The sequence below is a fragment of the Aethalodelphis obliquidens genome, unplaced genomic scaffold, assembly GCF_003676395.1.
Source record: "Aethalodelphis obliquidens isolate GAN/ISIS:26980383/991018 unplaced genomic scaffold, ASM367639v1 scaffold5, whole genome shotgun sequence".
Lineage (NCBI taxonomy): Eukaryota > Metazoa > Chordata > Mammalia > Artiodactyla > Delphinidae > Aethalodelphis > Aethalodelphis obliquidens.
The window spans coordinates 70,516,093-70,530,401 of NW_020837949.1; positions in this window are offsets into that span (position 1 = coordinate 70,516,093).

The following is a 14,309-nucleotide window of genomic DNA, read 5'->3' on the forward strand; positions in this document are numbered from 1 at the left end:
AAAATCAGAATTCCTTAGTGTGTCCTTTTCACCTCTTCAGTCTTACGTCCTGTGCATTTCTGCTCACATTCTCGCTGAACAAGTGCTATTTGAAGGGTTCTGAATAAAACATGCATCCAGGCCTTTGTGCCTAAGCCCAACTGTTTATTTAGCCCTATTTGTCTGACAAATCTAATTATGTCTTTCAAAATCCATATCTATCAATTGTTGCTTTCTTTCTCCAAGAGAGTGTCAAGCTTCCATTCATCTATCCATCTAGCCACTTAACAAATGCTTATTGATCACCCACTAGACTCCACCTCTGAGCTGGGTACTGGTATTACAGCGGCCATCGTGACAGAGTCTCTGCTCTTGGGAAGCACCTTCTTGCTCTCTGCTCCCACTGCCAGCTCCCTCTTCCATTCCTCTGCTGAGCATGTTGTTTTGTAACCATTATACTTATCTGTTTCTTCTGATAGATTATGAACTCCCATGAGGGCATATACTTTAACTTATCTGGGAGGGGGTGGAATTTCCAGTTCCTAGTAAGGGGTCTTGCACGTGGTAGACAACCAGTAAATCCTAAATTAATGAATGGAAAAACTTTTGTGAAAATTGGCGTAGATTGCTCATCACAAGCCTGGTGATGCAAGCTATCCCCAGCCTCTCACATTGGGGGCTTTCTGATTTACTACTGTTTGCATCTTCACCTAGAATTGGGAATAATGCTACTTTCCACATAGTGAACACTGAGGATTATGTTGGAAATGTGAATGTTCGTTTTTTGTGCTTGAAACATCTAGAAGGAAGGGTTCTGCACAAGAGGATCAAAGTCTGTGGTTATATGGATTATGTCAACAAGATTTAAATAAATAATATTTGTGCTATACTAGAAGTACTACTAATAATAAATATACAATACTTATTTTGATGGCTATTACATATTTTCTTTGAAGATATTGAAGTGATATATGAGAAAAAGTAAATTTTTAAAAATCTGTTACTGCTGAAGTCCGTTATTATTGTTCAGTCACAATTTGATTGAAATGATATTTTTTAGGAGATTTCTACTCCAAATAAAATTGTGCAAAGATTATTTTTTGGTCTCCTATCTCAAATGTTTAGGTAGTGATCTTAATGGAAAAAGTCTGTAGTTGTTGGAAGTTGGTGTAAATCTATCAGAAACTCTTGTGAAATGATGGTAAATAAATAGGAATAGAAATAGGAATAGGAAATAGGAAATAAATAGGAAATAGGAAATAGGTGGAAAGGATTCCTCAATTCCATTCATTTTTCTTTAAAAAATTCATATGTAGTTGTTTCGTTTTCATACTGATTTCAAGACAGACTGATTTTTAGAAATCCATCTGTCTTAATTTTAAGTTGTGGAACTATCATGAGGGACTGTTCGATGTTTCACATATACAATAAATATTTCATTTAACTTCTTTGCAAGCAAAGGGGTATAAAACATTTAACATCTGCTACAAATGGTTGTACCTTGTAAATTGTAAGTTCAATATATTATGTTTTCATAAAAATTTGCATTGCTAAATGAGGCTTTATTTGTATATACAATTTATAGTTCCAAATCATCCATGTGTTAGCAGTAGCCAGATAATGAAATGTAGATGGTGGTTTAGCATTGTTTATTTATTGAGGCAAGAAGTAGATGGATAAGGAATAAATTTGATATGATGCAAATAATAGGATTGATGGTCCTGAAATCCAAACTCTGGTACATATCATTTACTGATGAATAAAGCTAACTATACTGATACCACTTACATACATATTATTAACTGATGATTCTCTATAGGATGAGGCTAATGTGAGCAAGAGGGATTTCTAAGGCTCTCTTCCAATGGGGCTGGAGGCTTTATTTACTCGTTAAAACTCTGTAAATCTCTTCCTAGCCCTGGCAATTCAGTATCAGATTTTTTGAGCTGATTTTAATTAAAGTTGATTTTAGGCTCAATGTCACTTCATGTGAAGCTAAAATGGTCTGTGGAAAGTAGTCTTTTATGTATGAGGGTAAAAGAAGAATTTTAAAAGAGTTATACGGGTATGTGTGTGTGTGGTATGTGTGCATGTTTATATATGTATAATATATTCGAGAACACTAAGATAAAGCCAGCCAGAAATATCATACAGCTTTTTTGTTACTGTAGTTCGTTTGAGCTCCAACCAAAGGCACTCCAGCCAACTGAAGTCCGACCCTCTGAGTCACCAGTGTATACCCATGTGACCATGGACAAATCACTTAAACCCTTGAGTTCCTCTGTGCTCATCTGTAATTTTTCTTTTTAATTCCTACCATCAAAATATATACTTCAAAAGCCATATAGAAAAAGATTACAAATTTGACATGTTGTAGACTGACAGAGAATATATGTAACATATATGTTAGATGCTGGGTAAATATATACCATAAATCTATAAATAACATAAATTGTTCCTACAGATCACTAGACAAACTCAATGCAAACATGGACAATGGTTATGCAAACAAAATTCATAGAAGGAGATATGCAAATGGCCATATGACATACACTTAAGAAGAAAACATTACTATGAGATACCTTTCTTCACCCTGAGCATTGGTAAAACTTTTTAAAAGATTGGTATTACGCAGTGTTGGTAATGGTATGGGGAACTGGGCACTCTGATATATTATTGGAAACATTTTGCAGGTCAATTTGTCATTTAAAAATTTAAATATAATACTTTGCAAGCAATTGGACTTTTTAGACTCTACTTATACATCTACATATTTATACATTTGTGCAAACTCATGCACATAGGCTTTTTGTTTACAATCACAAGGTGATTGGAGAAGTGTTAAATTATGACATATCTGTAAATTAGGATGTGATAGAGATGTGTATCTAGACATGGAAAGGTCCAAGACATTGCAGAAGTGAACAGAAACTATATGCTACGTCTATTACCTGTCTGTCTATCTATCTATCAATCTTTCTGTCTATCTAGTGTGTGTGTATGCACATAAATGCATAGTTGAAAGGGGCATCTGGAAGCATATACAGCAAACTTAACAGTTGTTAACTTTGGGAGGGGGGTAATTTCTCTTTTTATTCCCTAAACTTCTAAATTGCTTTAACTTTACAGGGCTAAACTTTTAATAATATTCTAGAAACCAACAGAAGTTCTATATTATCCCTGCCTATATGCTATTAAGGTCAAAGGGGATTACTGAATGTAAGTTTATTTTTGAACACTGCAGTTACCAAATAGTAGATATAAAGTGTATGCACGTCATGGTATGACTTCATCTTTACTATCTGGACTTATGTAGAATGTGCATCATGTAATTTTGGATGAATCTGATTAGCCCCCACTTGACAAGCACTTAATTTATACTGCATAGTTCACTACTAATTGGATCTGTTGGTTTTGAATCATGCTAAAATTTCTCTTCTGGTAATCCCAGAGAATTAAAATGGGAAAGTTGCCACATATAGGAGTTTTCAGTCAATCTCTCTCTGTCTTTTTCATTCTCTCTCTGTAACTCTGTGCGCTGTTTCCTCCATTCTGCCTCTTTCTTCATCTCTTCTCTCATTCTCTTAAATTCTAAAAATATTGATAGTCATATATAAATACTGGAAGAAAATTGTAATTTGACTTTCTAACAGTAATGTTAAACTTTGAAATGTTTAAAATTGGTTAAGTCAAGGCAACAAATTAAACCCTGACTGACTGACAATCAAAAGACTCGAGATCTTTTGCCCAGTTCATTTCTACTCCATCAGGTTCCTAAGAGCCTCTGCAGTGAAGATGCTAATATGCCCACTGCCACTGTTTCCTCTTCAGTCCTCTAAGAAACACTGGGCATTTCTTGGTCCAACAACCTGAGAGGTCCTGGCCTTCATTACTATTGTCTTCTCACTGATGAGGAGACCTATTAGTATTATAGTTTGAGAAATCAATTTAGTGGGTTGAGACCATTTTTAAACACAGGATCGAAAGTAACAGAGTGCACAAAACGTGTTGTAAGGGAAGTATTATTTATAAAACTTTATTTTCTCTCTCTCACACTTTTTCTCTCTGATGCTGGTGATTCTCAAAAGCCATAACAACTACATTTGCCATAATAAACAGACACAAAATATGTAAAGCTAGAATCTACTTGATCCTTTTTCTTACTACAGCCTTATATGTATCTTTTATGAGTCCTGATACTCTTATATGTAAGTACCATCTTTTATGAAAGCTGCTTGACCTTTGGGCTTCCTTATTAATGTTTTGGAAGCCAATTCCATAATAAGAGTTAATGATATAGGCAGTGCCTTAGGAGAAAGATCTGGCTTCTAGTTCCAACTTAACCTCTCTTCGCTCTTGGAGACTTTGGCAACACGATGAACTTCTCTGGACCTTGTCCTTCATCTATAGATGGATAGAGTAATATCGAATGTTAATAAAAACTGAAGGAGAAACCCAGATAATGAATCAAAGTAAAAACTGAAGGAGTAACCCAGATAATGAATCAAAGTCCTTTTTAGGTCTAACGTTTGTGTGTCTAAGACCATGTCATTCTATTGCACATGAAAATATCATAAGCTCTTTCATATCCAGTGCTATGTAGACATTTGGCCAGTTTTCTTTTTAAACTGTTAGATCACTTCACCCATATCATCTGTCAGCTCTTACTGTATTTTACTTGGACATTTGTCATTTTTCTTTCTCTCCATTTTGGATTTACTCTTATCTTTTGTGAGTTTTTTAAAAATATAATTTAGCACTTGTGTGCAAAATGTTAAATTCTTAAATAAATATATTTAGAAGGATTTAACAGTACACAAATGCACACGTATATGCACATATAAAATCTATTTTTTAACGTAGTAGTATGACACTTCCTTGGAAATAATGCGTTGTGATTTATTTCAGCTTTTACTTTCACACATGCATAATATAGGTTGTAAATTATCTTACATTCCAAAGGCATTTTTCAATATTCACCTGTTTTGAGGTGAGCCTCTTAGGAAACGTACATTTTAGAAATCTAAAACAAAACAAACTATATAAGAGCCCTCCTCTTTTATCCATGTTCTATCCAGAGAGGCATTTGTAAGTTTGAAAGGGCAGCAGAGTTACCCAGGGGAAGCTAATTTTCACACAAATTTTCATTTCCCAATGCAGGGACTCTTCAAAGTGAGAGCAAATTAAAGATAATAGATGACCAATGACTATCCTTATGTACATTGATATTATACACAGGATTTCTTTCCTATCAACGTTTAGCATTTTCCACCCCTGTATTAGTTGTCGTGATTGGGTGGGAAGAACTATTTTTTTTCACTTTGTCACACTCATTTCTCTTACAAGATACATTACTTCAAGCAGACTAAGATTCACATTGATGCTTGGAAATAAGAAATATGAAACAATAGAAAAGGCCAAATACACCCCCAAACACACACACCCCCCTCCCCAGTTGCTAGACTCACTTTCCTGCAAAGCTGAGACTTACACACAAGTGATCGTGGTACATCCTCCTCTCTGCCCTCCCACCCCTACTTCCCTTAATATATTCCTGTATTCATCTTTATCTTCATTAGGGGGTGTCCACAGTCAGTTAAATACCTTGGATTTTCAATGGGTTTGTAAAAGCCTGCGTTACCTGAAATACTGCAATTCTCAGAGTAATAAAACTAAACTATGTCTATAATAGGTTTTATCCTTTTGAGTGGAAGTTTACACCATACTACTACTTTGAAATATCTATTTATAATTTTTTTATGCTGTAGCACCATGGGAAATCTATATTTTTTCCTTCTCTCTAGGCTTTTCAATGGTTGGGTAGTCAAGACAGTGCCTGGTTAATTAGCAGCTGGTTTGTCCACATCCCCAGAGGCTCATTCAATCCCAGCCCAGACACAAATGTACAGCTTCAAACCAGGGAAGGTGACTTTGATATGGGGCTGATATGATTCTCAAGGGGGCATATTTGAGGATTCAGCTACAGTGTATGCCCCAGGCACCCAGGCTGATGGCTGATTGACTCCTAATATCTGAATTATTCTCCTGAACCAGTACAACTCAACGGGAGCCCTGATTTGCCAGGATACCACAGATAAAGAATTCACAATAGTCCCTGCCCTGATACAAACTCACATCCATAGAATTGAGGTAGAATCTCAGTAATCACTGACTAGCCAGGGATGATAAAGCCCAACTTCACTTAAAGTGGTTTATTGACTTGACATTTTTCTGAAGGAAACTCCTCTCATTGCTTTTGATTATAATTTCCACAGGGATCAGATGTTATATTTTAGCATTAATTTTGTGTACTATGACATCAGGGAAAATTATTTAGTAATTTAATGTAACTGTATTTTCTCTAACAGAAAATTTAACTGAAGAAGACCAATGGGTAAATAGTCACATTTCTCTCATAAAACCAGGTTGGAAATGGTTATATTACAGGGAGTACACACATATACCTCACAGAAGGAAATAGAGTTAAATAAACAGGAAGTAAGCACTAGTGATACGTTGAGGATGCTTTTTTTTTAAGTTTTGGCTTTTCAGGTGTTAGTTATGGTCCATTCTAAAAAAAAAACATGTTATGCTTTAATAATAATAATATTAGCCCTGGAAGTAAATATTAGCGAAGCTCTCAAGATATATGTGTAGATAGATAGATATAGATAGATATATTAAGAGCAAATGTTTAACTCTTGAGTCAACTAGCAGAACACCACCCTTCATTTATAAAATAGAATGTAGGAACTTAAAAATGCTTTGTATGACAATAGAATCCAGTGTGAATTTGTACACACACACACGCAGATGTTACAATCCATATATATATATACATATTTATGCACACATGTATATACCCACACACACATATATATGCAAATGTATGTATGTATGTTTGTATGTATGTATCTATCTATCTAACAGGAGGAGAAAAGCTTCATTCTGGCTATGGCAGTTACTAATGAAGATAGTGATTTACTATCAACATCAATAAAGAAATAAGTCTCTGAATAGACATCTCAGCATATATTTTCTACATACTAAGTGGCATATCTTGTAAATAAAAGGGAAACTAGATCACTATATTTTTATCCTCCAAGCACTGTATATCCCATACTTATTTTAGTATTTAAATTGCTATTTCCAAATATATTTATTATTATTAAGCACATGGGCTGAGATGATGGTTTCCTAGATACAGTAGAGTCTGGTTATTTGACTTTGTCGGAACTTCTTTTTTTCCTTGCATGTTAATAGTTCTTCACTCTATGCCATGCCCAGAGGAAGCACTAGTGAATAAATAAAATAGTGCCAACTATGATTTTAAGATAAATGTTTGGTACCAAAATATAAGCTGTGAATGATACCACAATTCTGTTGTCATTGTTCAGAAAGTGGCGTTTTTCTAACCCCTCCTGTTCTTCATTAGAATCAAGTACTGTTTATCATTTTTGTCATAATAAGACTTTCATCCATTTAATTTGTAGGTACTGAGAATAGAACATATTATCTTTATCATCTCCTTCGTTTAATGATTAAATTTCCCTAGAATATACAACCAATGTAAGATTCAGGACTGAAAATGTTAGTTAAATGTGAGTTTCTCAAACTGTGCAAGAGCTTAATCATTCTCTGACCTGAGAAGGTTATGCTCCCCCCATTACCGATACAATACACCACTGTTTTTCCAAAGTTCGCTTTATTCCACTTCGTTATTACAAAAAACTTACATACCTGTTTTCACTAACCAAAAGAAATTTGAAGAGGATTTTCACTTTTGTGAAAAAAGGCGAAAAGCTAAAACCAAACAGCGTTCAGCATTTGTTTTGCAGTGAGTCTGTAGTGCAGGAGCAGTGAGAGTGGCGCCACCAAGCTCCTTCCCAGGGAACCACACTCAGTGTCTCAGCCTCAATCAGTTATCGCTTTGAGCTGTGTCTGTGAGTGTCTGTGCTTGATCTCCACTTAATTTGTGCGTCAGTTAGCAAGATGTGTTCTAAGGTGATTGTTTTTCTGCTTTACGCTATTACAGCTTACTAAAGGTTTCATAGGAACTCTCCACTTTCAGACAGCTGGGAAAAGCTGTATTTGTATTACAGAAAAGCAGGCGGTTGCATTCGCCATATCAACTGTATAAGAATTCACAGCTGCAGAAAAATGAATTATGCATTTTCTTAAGACAATAATCATATCATGGCAACGGATTACATACTTAACTATAATCAGCTTTCACTAATCATGGAAGGTAAAATTAGCTCTATTAGTTCAAGTCACAACTTTCTTTAAGTAGTAATATAAATCCAATTATATTGAGTTACTTTAACTTTTTTTGGTGATTACTCCATTGTTTTCACTGCAAGCTATTTTGAATGAGTTGTGTAATTTGTTTATATATTTACATTATGTTCTATATGGTGGTGTTAATCGACTTTACATATTTGACATTTTCTGCTCACTAAATGAGTTCCCTATGTTGTTATGGGTGTAATTAATGCTAAAATATATAATGCTGGGTGACCCCTATAATTGTGTTGACATTGCATATTAACATTATTAAAAAAAGAAGTACCTGTGATAATATGAGTTGATGTTCACAGAGCTTTCTGAGCCTTTTTCTAACGGAAATTTAAACTCAATACTGTTCATCAGTGCCAGCAGTTGTTTTTGTGTGTATGTTATAACCAGGCCTATCTCTTCCCAAATGCCTGGAGGCAGAGCTGTTTACAGAGAGTTAGAAATGAAGGCATTGTTTTGAAACTTCAGCCTGCCTGAATCAAATACTCCTTTTATGCATGGATAGTTAAATGGGTAAAAAAGATAGTTGACAGAAATATATGGAAATATCCTGACAAAGTGATTTGACCTTTTCATTAGGTGCTGGAAATAAAAAGAGAGAATAAAAAGAAGACTTTTATTTAACCTTTTGAACAAAAACCTGCTTACAAGTCAGACACATCTTGGGTTTGTGCATGAGCTACTGATGGCATAAAGGCTCATTTGCTCCTTAAAGAACAAAATTTGAGCACAAGGAAAGAGAACCATTCCCTGTTACAAGTAAGCTCTATTTAAAAAGTGTAGCTCTCTACTTAAAGAGAGTAGGCCTGGCAAGGGTCTGTCATTGGGCCAGCCAAGAGGATAATATGCAGAGACATTTAAATTCAGTGGGACAAACACTACCCTTTGTTGGCTCCCACACTCAGACACATACACAGAGCTTCCACTAAAGTTAGAGCACTGTATCTAATTTGGAATTCAGAAGATGGCCAAAAATAGTTTATTGTCATATTCAGATTTTATTCATGGCTTTCTAGGTTGGTGTGTATAACATCACTTCTCTAAAGCCAGCCATTCATCAGCATTGGTCACTATTCCTTCACATGCCTAGGTTGGGGGTGGGTTTAATAAAGAGATTTAAAAAGAATGTGTTTAGCACAGATTTGACAAGACTCGAAAAAAGAAAAAGGTTAGGGATACATTTTGGAGTCAAATCTTCTCCTTTACTCTAAACCTGCTCTTCATGTAAACTATATTTTGGGGTATTTAAATTAAATTATTAAATTTTGTAATTTAAAATTATTTAAATTACAAAAATAATAGATGTGTATTACAAAAAATCATGTTATGAGTAAAAACAAAACTAAACTAAAGCTCTCTTTCTGTCTGTACTTCTACTTCCTTGAGGAAAGCACTGTTAATAATATGGTTCTTTCAAATTTTTTGCTATTCATTTACAAATATACAATTGTGCTTGTGTGTGTTTGTGTGTGTTTGTGATATGTATATTTTCCTGCAAGATGCTTTTTTTTTTTAACTCAGTAAAATATCAAGGGCAACCTTATATGTTGAAAGCTGTAAATACTCTCAGTTTTTAACAGTTGCATGTTATCTATGTGATTAAATTTTTTCCTAATATTGGGTTTTAGTCTGTCTCCAGTGTTTCTCTATTACACACAAAAAATTGCCCCAGTGAATATTAATCAGTGAATGCTTATGAGCACGTGAGCTTTACATTAAAAAAAAATTCCCAGATGTTTGGATAAATGTTGAATTCCTATGTTGGTAGATTCTTTCTTGCAACCCTAAAAATAGTATGGGATTATTGATGTATTTAAAATAATGAAAATGTTTATCGACCTTAGTGTATCTACGGCATTGTTGACCTTTTGAAAATCCAAATCTAGATATGAGTCAGTGGTATGAAAATAAAAATAGGAGAGAGTTTAAAATGATTTGTGATAAAATATATTGACACCTGAAATAACCTTATGTGAAGAAATACTTCATCGTGCTGTTTATTTTAATATTATTCTTATATTTCACAGAAACATTTCTATCCCTTGCCAAAATCATGGTCTATAATATTACCCTATTTTTTTAACTAGATTTTTGGTTTTGGAGGTAAAAATAAATACTGATAAGCTTATGCTGTTTATAAAACAGAAGAGAATATGATGTATTGAATTTAATCATTGTAGAACCGTTTGTGTTATTAGTCCATTTGGGAGAAAAACAAATGCAGCTATGCCCACCACTCCTTTTATTCATGTGTAGCATAGAATTTGAAATACATTAAAGCAAACATCAAAGCAATGAGTTTATTAGTCTTGCAAATTTAAATTAGGAAGTTCAAATTATTTTCATAAATAGGAAAAATGTTTATATTTTCAGTGCTTATAAACTGTATTTTATTATCCAGACTGAATATTATAGCAGGAATTTTATTGTTAATAACCATATACAACTAAAAAAACTACCACACATTTTAGGAAATCCGTAAGTTTGGTTGTTTAAAAGTCTCCATTGGCTTCTATTATGTACATATTTCTATTACAATATATAACTGAAAAAACACAACTAGAGTATGTCCAAAGGAGAGTAGTTACATTACAGAGGGTCCTGAAACTATGTCATAGAAAGAACTGTAGAATGATCTGGAGGTATTTATCCTATGAAGAAGAAACAACCATAACTGTTATAAACTATTTCAAGAGCTCTCATGTGGAAAATAAGCTAAATTTATTCTGTGTAGATGCATAAAGCAGAAAAAAAGACCAATGAGTAGATGTTAAAAGAGGAGCAAATTTCACTTTTAGTCTAATGCTTATGGATATTTTCTGCTTATACAAATAATATGTATTTATTGTACAAAATGCAAGAAAGTACTAAAATAAAACAGTATTACTTTTGATCCCACCACCAAGAAATAGTTTGGTATATTTTCTTTCAAGATTTTATTCGTGTACAATATTCAAATTAAGTGGTCATTATTAGACTTCTAACAGTTATTAGTTGCATAGGGAAGAAAAGGAAGATATTATTTCTCAGCAAATTGAACATTTGTAACGTTTATTTCCACTCAAAAATTCCTACTTAGCATCACTTTTTTTTAAACTCACCCATTCAGTCAGTTTCCTTCTTAGTCAGTGTTCTGCTGATTTTTGTATGCAAGTTAGAAAGGACTGTTTTCAAAAATATAATGCAAATAGGTGCAAAGTCAAATTGTGGTTTCTGGAAAAGATTAAGGATTTTATTAACTCGCTGAGAATGATGTTGGAAAACAGTTTGAACAGCAAAGCTTCTGAAATTCTGGTTGAACTTAACCTGTTGATAGTCCAATAAGAGGACACCTGCAATATTTGTGGCATGGTAGATGCTTAAAAAGAAAAGTGAGGGGCAGGGAGAATAATTTGCTTGTAAGAGGAGTAAGAAAACTCTAGGGGAAGTTGATAGAGCCCTAGAGTATTTTGGCAAAACTGAAAACTTTGTTATGGAACTCACCATTTTTTCTGATACAGTTGAGTTCGAAACAGTTTATACTAAATCTGAACGTATGCATACCTTATGACCTAGCATTACACCTTTAGCTACATACCCAGTAGAATTGTGTACACCAAGATGTGTTTACGAAAAATATGTGTAAAGTATATTTATACACATTATATTACTAATAGCCAACAAGCAGAAACAAACCAATGCTCCTCAAAATTAGAATGGATAAATTGTGATATATTCATGTAGTTAAACATCATGCAGCAATGAAAATGAATGAGCTATTATCACATACAATAATATTTGATGAACCTTAAAATATAATGTTGAAAAAAGAAACAAAACTGCCTAATATATGATTTAAGTTTTACAGTGTTAAAAAACAGGCAAATCCGATCTACGGTGTTAAAAGTCCAGCTAGTAGTTACTTAGAGAGGGTTAGCAACAGAGAGGGCCATGAGGAGGGCTACTGTGGTTTTCAAACTGTTTTATTTCTTGATCTGGCTGGTTTCTTGAGTGTGTTTGCTTTGTGTTAATTCACTGAGATCTACAGGTATCATTTATTCACTTTTCTGTACATATGTAGCATTAGAATAAGAGAGTTTATATTTAAAAAGCTTCATCACATCCCCTCCAGAAAAATCACAACATTTAGTCACTTTTTGTTCGTTATAAGAAGGTGCTCACATATATACAATGGAGTATTACTCAGCCATAAAAAGAAACGAAATTGAACTATTTGTAGTGAGGTGGATGGACCTAGAGTCTGTCATACAGAGTGAAGTAAGTCAGAAAGAGAAAAACAAATACCATATGCTAACACATATATATGAGGACAGGAATAAAGATGCAGACGTAGAGAATGGACTTGAGGACATGGGGAGGGGGAAGGGTAAGCTGGGATGAAGTGAGAGAGCGGCATGGATTTATATACACTACCAAATGTCAAATAGATAGCTAGTGGGAAGCAGCTGCATAGCACAGGGAGATCAGCTCGGTGCTTTTTCTTTTTTTTTTTAACATCTTTATTGGGGTATAATTGCTTTACAATGGTGTGCCAGCTTCTGCTCCATAACAAAGTGAATCAGCTATACACATACATATGTTCCCACATCTCCTCCCTCTTGCGTCTCCCTCCCTCTCACCCTCCCTATCCCACCCCTCCTGGCGGTCACAAAGGACCGAGCTGATCTCCCTTTTAGAGTGGCCATCATCAAAAAATCTAGAAACAATAAATGCTGGAGAGGGTGTGGAGAAAAGGGAACACTCTTGCACTGCTGGTGGGAATGTGAATTGGTACAGCCACTATGGAGAACAGTATGGAGGTTCCTTAAAAAACTACTAATAGAACTACCATATGACCCAGCTCAGTGCTTTGTGACCACCTACAGGGGTGGGATAGGGAAGGTGGGAGGGAGACGCAAGAGGGAAGGGATATGGGGATATATGTGTATGTATAGCTGATTCACTTCGTTATAAAGCAGAAACTAACACAACATTGTAAAGCAATTGTACTCCAATAAAGATGTTTAAAAAAAAAGGTGCTCAGAGTTCTAACTAAATTTTAAGGACCATATATTAAAATCAACTTATTTGTGTATTTGTTTACTTTTGAGAGAAGGTCCTTCCCCCTTCCTCCTCCCCATCTTATTGTGAAATTTGTGTTCACTAATCACCTCTGGTATCTCAGATAATTAAAATCTCCAATTTATTCTGCCAATATATCAAATATCATACTTTTTATATATAAGTTTCACCTATCATTCTGCTGTTGCCATTTTCCATGATATTAAATATTTCATTGACTGAAAGTACCAAAATGTATTTACCATTTCCTTATTTTGGGAAACAAATTATTTCCAGTTGAAGAAATACTTTTTAACAAAGATGTTAACAAATGAAACCGGTATCTCGGAAGAGTGTGGTCCCTTTATTGGAGACGTTCAAGCTGAGGCTAGTGGCTACTTATTGGAAAAGTACGGGGAATCAGACTGACACTCCAGTGCCTAACAAATGTTAAGCTTTTCAAAAATGTCTGTGGAATGAATTAATGTTTTTGGAAGTCCTTCCAACTCTGATCGCCTAGGATATGTGAGCAAGCAAAATCAACAAAAATACTGTGAAATATTCACTAACTGAGGCTAATCGGAGTATGACGGTGCCTGATTGTAGTTACGACATCCACATCTGTGATTCCTGATTCAACTCCAGTGCTTTGATACTTATTCTTCAACTTTGCCTTTGTTTTAGAGATAGAAGATCAGCACCGTTAATATTGCTGGGAGCCTTTGCTTTTGGCAAATGGTAGATAAGTTGTCTCAAAAATAGCTTTATCTCAGTGGCAGAAGAATGTTTAACAGAGCTTGTACACTTTATTTTTATTCTCCATCACCCTTGCATAGTACTAGTTACAATGTAGATACTTTTAGTAACCTTCCTTGTATGACCCAAGTATTTTGTAAGAGTAAGCTATGGTTCCATCATTATTGTCATTCTTCGCTTAGCCATGTGTGAATGAACTTAAGACTTTAAGAAGTAAGTGCTTTCTTATTTCAAAA